Genomic DNA, 5,343 nt, shown 5'->3' with positions numbered 1-5,343 from the left:
ACGAAAGAAAGAATTGGTAAAACAAATCAAACGAATATTGGAGATACGTAAAAAGGTGGTTTCTTGTCGAATCTCGGGACAGATCGAAACTGTCGGAGCGTATTGTTATAGAGAAAAATAAAAGGGGCCTCTGGAAGGAAAGAAGTGGTGCAACGCTTTGCGGGGGGTGGTGTCGTTGATTCTCTCACTGTGATGCCGCGTCGCAAGGGCCGCCGGCCGACGACGTTTCATTCTTGCGGCGAAGACAATGGCCTTGAACTTGGCCGAGTGTCGTAGCGAAGAGTTAAAATCGGCTTGCGTTTAGCCGGATCCCATTATAACAACTACGGGAGAGTCGCCGGTAAGCTTCATGCCACGGTTCCGCTTACTGTGTCACCGGGCTAAGCCCCGACTTACCTACCTATATCCTCGCAAACGGTTCTCTTACCCCTTTTCCTGTAGCGGGTCTCCCTGTCTATTCCGGGTTAATACTTGCATTATCTCCCTTTCCTTCCCACCTACCTAAAACTTTGTCTCGCTATGGATGTCGGTATGGACAGCTAGTGATCTGAGAAGAAGGCGGCTCGTACAAAAGGCGCCCAAAATGTTCACCGTCGATGAATAATTTGGAGTCTTCCACAAATCAACCAGTTTCTGTCAGGTTACCGAAAAGCGACTCCGATCTCGAAAAGAAACCCGATTCTCTCGCCACGACAAGTAACCATCTTTTTAGCTTTTTTCCATGACTTTCTTAGATGCGAAAATAATTCAATTCAAAAATTTATTTTGTAGAAGACCAGCAAATTTAGATTATTACAAAATACATGAACTGTAATTTTATATATTCAATTAAAAATTATTTCTCTTTGTAAAGATATAAGGTCCTTTGGGAGAAAGTTGAAAGTGAATTTTTGAATTGAATTGCTCTTGCATCTATAAAAAGCTAAAAAGATTCTTACCTACTTATTTATTACACATATTTTTACCAAGTATCGGACGTTAACGTTTCCATATATTTAAAACATATCGTAAGAGGATTGATTGTAAAACGCGATTTACCGACGATATATCTCCGGCATTCGTTTAACCTATATTTTATGTTTTTTCTCCCGTTACTGGATCACAAGTGAAAATTTCGCAGGACAGGCCAGTTCGCATCCAACTCTGTTTACGTACATGATATTTTTCACCTGTGTCCTCCCTCCCGTTCCGTTCGAACGCGCCGGAGAGTGCGAGACATAAATTATGTACGCGTTTGTGAAAAGTCTCTACGTTGAATCGTCGCTGAACTCGATTCGCCGCAGATTCCTAATATTTCGCTCAATCGCGCGAACAATTTCCATGAGGAAACAGTATAAATAATGAAACCCCGCAGCGCGCCGGTTTGATAATTCGGCCGACGGTTAAATAATTAAATCGCGCCACGAAGGGGTGGAGGGGCGGGGTGCGGGCGCATGATTATTCCGCGACTTATATATTTCCGCGCGCGGAAAATTAACGACGGCTGCCATATGGAAGATTAATTTATGCCGGAAGAGATGGAAAAAAGAAGAGGAAGACACGGAGAAATGGAAAAGGGAGGACAAAGTGCGATCTGCGGAAGCGGGACGAAAAGGATAAAGAGCGAATGAAATTTTCACGCAATCTCGGAGGTCCGTAAAGTCCAGAAGGGAATTCTTTCTCGATTGGCAATATCCCTAACGAGAGGAAGGGGCCGCGTTGAGTCGCGAGGGGGGACTGGAAGGAGCAAAGAATGAGTTTGGACTCGAAGGGTGGACGGGGGGAGGGGGGGTAGCAAATCGGCAGGATCAAAGAGGCCAGCCTCGTGCAGCCGTAACTAGATTTCTCGTTCCCACTTTGAGGATCGCTTAATGCTCTATAAGCGGCCGTTTTAAACTCGAGAAAATCGAATCAGGAAGGAATCGGAGAATCGCGCCGCCGTGCCGCAAATTCAATTGAAAAAGTCGCTAGTCAGTGCGCATCGAGACGCCGGGCGAGGACACGTTCTTGCCTCCGCGTTGACATCGTACCCTTTGATCTTCCTCATATACCTCTTTGTCCCTCGCGTTCTCTCGTATTTCCGCACGACCGGCCCGAGTAGCAATTTTTGCGGCAAACTCGATCATAAATCTATATCGTCGTTAACTAATTAGGAACGAACGCTGACGATAGGAAATGACGATATGGGCAGACAAGCTGCGCGCGAAATAACGATAGCTAGTTAACAATTAGATGCGCGTAGCTAACGGCCGAGACTTGACTTTTAAATTGATAGAATTACAATAGTTTGAAAATTTTAGTGCAAAAACGACGTGATTACGCATTAAAATAATTTCAGCGGTATTAATAATTTCTCGCTTTAACGGTGAATTTCTAAGGTCTGGAATGGATCGAAGTATAAAATAGTTACTCGCGTAGCGCGCAAACGGGAGAAGTAGGGATTCGAGTTATTAAAAATTCAACATCACCGCGCTTGAAAAGACCTCCGTTCGTCTGTATTGAATCGCTCGATAATCGACGGGGCTTCGCCGAGGAAGAGAGAGCGTATATACGGTGCGTCGTTCGCTTCAGCAGCCGTCGCGCGCAAAAAAATACATTCGATTCTTCGGGATATAGACGCGCGCCGCGCCGCGCCGCCTCATTTAATCAGCACAATATTATCGACAGCTCTCATCTCGGTGGATTAGCCGTCCTCGCGAGGCTTCGGGGCCTCGGGAGGATCGCAACTCGCTTCGCCGAGGATGCCTTCATCGCGCTCGTTTACGGTGCTCCGACGGGGCGGGGGCGGCGGGAGGATACGGAGCACCTGTGCAATGGCGAAAAACCTATCGCGCACTCGATCGAGAAATCGCTCTCGGGAGCGATTTTTTGCTCCAGCCTCCCACGTTCGACCCAATTTCGACCTCAACCGGCGCGGCGTGGCGGCCAGGAAGATCAGACGCTCCGCCAGGAAGTCAAGGGGGACGTGAGCGCATTGTTGAGCTCCCTCTGTCCAAACATTCGACTCGCCCTGCAAGCGATCAACGCACCTATCCTCCGCGCGCCCCCCCCCCCCGCCCTGTCGGCCTCCCCCGTTCGTTTTCATCGCCCCCTTCGATCCTTCCGCTAGCTACGGGAAAAGCAGGTAATCCTAAAAAATGGACCGTCGGCTTCCGCTGTCGGGGGGCCGCGCATACGCGGAAAAATTCCTTCGTCGGTATACATCCGCGCGACGCGTTATACGCGCGCATCATCGATGCGCTGGGTCGGAAGGCCAATTGCGTAACTCGCTCCTGGATGGATGAAAAAGCGAAAAAGTTCATTGAAAATAATCATGCGAACGGGGGAACTAGCGAGTAGCAATTTTCGCGGCGTGACCGATTAACCGTGCGTAATATGCGCGCAATCACGGGGCTCTTGATCAATGGTGGACAATTGCATCGCATATCGTGATTACCCGATACTGTCAAATGTTATTATTGTTGTTGCGCTGCCGTTGTTCGGATTTTTACGCGATTTTTCCTCTGCGCGTTACGAGTCCGCGGTTAATGGAATCATCATATCGAGCCTATTCGTCGTCTGTGATATTTGCACTTTAATCGCGCATTTACGAGTAACGTAAAGTATTATAACAGCATAAAACTATTAACAACGTTAAATAGTCTAAAGACTATTTAACATTTATAATAAATTATACTTATACAGTGAAAAATTTTGTGTTAAATATAACGCATTTCACATGTCCCAATTTATTCACTCTAATTTTGTGTTAATTTAACAAGTAAATAAATAACAAATAATGTGTAAAAAATTACACAAAATTGTAATACATGGACGCTATCTGGAAGCAAAGTTTATGTTAAATTAACATATTTAATAATGTTAAATTTAATTAAAAATAAAATGTTATTCTTTCTTCTCTTTTTCTTACAGAAAACAGAAGACAGCGATATCTTCTTATAATATATAACATAATAAACATGTCGATTTAACTTAGGTGTTCATTTTAACATATAAAATATGTCACCAAGAATTTGTGCATTTACATATAAATTGTGTTAGTTTAACTCCTAGAAACCGTGAATATAAACTTAACGCAGAAAAGTCAAAATAACACAACGACAACATGTTACATTAACACAAGTGTATATTAAAAATTTAACACAAAGTTTCTACACGGATGGAAATCCACTTAAATACGAAATGTTTTTTACCGTGTAGAATTTCATACGATATATTAAATATAACAATATGTTCCAACCTTATCAATTATACTTTTTATCGCCGTGACATTAAATTTTAACGAAAATTGTCACATACAATGTGTTTTTTATCACGTCGTATAGCTGATTATTATGTAGTATCATGTTTGTATGTAATATATGATAATATCTGATAAAAAACACATGTAGTATAAATTATCTATTGTAGAGCTGGTTACTGATCTCATCAAATAAACATAATTTCACTGACATGTTAGCGTCGTCAATATCGAATATCACTTTGCAAATCCCAAATTGCATCCTTATCGTTCTTATATAGAGCCGCGTTTCGAGTTAAGCCATGCACTTCGTCCCGCCTCTATATCAACCTGCCTGCAGAGGTTCCATACTCTCCGCTCTTACGACTCCAAAACCTTTCCCATTTTAGGGAACACTCACTGTCGCGGTAAAAGAGTACCGTGCAGTTATAAGTTCTGCACACAGAATAAAAGTATATAGCGGACCGGTCGGATGGCGGGGGGAGGGGGGAGGGGACAAGAGACCGCGGTCGTAAGAGTAAAAAGAGGAACGGAAAAGAGGACGTTGAACGAGGTTGGTAGCACACGATGGAGAGAGAGAGAAAGAGAGAGAGAGAGAGAGAGAGAGAGAGAGAGAGAGAGAGAGAGAGAGAGAGAGAGAGAGAGAGAGAGAGAGAGAGAGAGAGAGAGAGAGAGAGAGAGAGAGAGAGAGAGAGAGAGAGAGAGAGAGGACGAGAGAAGAGAGGGAAGATGGGACGGGGAGGTGGGAGGAGAAGGGGGGCAAAAAGGGAGGCGGGCTCGTCTCCACGAAGGATCTCTCGTGCAAGAAGAGAGAGCCGAGAGAGGGTCCTATAAATAATTAGCGAGGAGTCGCTCTCCGCTCGGCGGGCGTAAGCGGCTTACAACCCCCGCTTCCACTCTCCTCCACCTCCCGCCGCTTTCCGCTCGTTCCTCCACGAGCGCCACCCGCCCGCGCCATTCCCCCGATCCCACCCGCGATTGCTGCCCCTCGCGACCAGCAACTACCCTCGCCGCGCTACACCCTCTCTCTCGTCCGGCTCCTCTGCCTTCTCTCTTCTGGCGGAACTCGCCAACCAAGATCGCTCTTCAGCTCTCCCTACGAGCGATCCCTACGCACACTACCG

Source organism: Temnothorax nylanderi, unplaced genomic scaffold, assembly GCF_030848795.1.
Source record: "Temnothorax nylanderi isolate EJ_2023f unplaced genomic scaffold, tnyl_v1.0 TNYL_tig0235_pilon, whole genome shotgun sequence".
Classification (NCBI taxonomy): Eukaryota; Metazoa; Arthropoda; class Insecta; order Hymenoptera; family Formicidae; genus Temnothorax; species Temnothorax nylanderi.
This window is presented reverse-complemented; position numbering follows the sequence as displayed.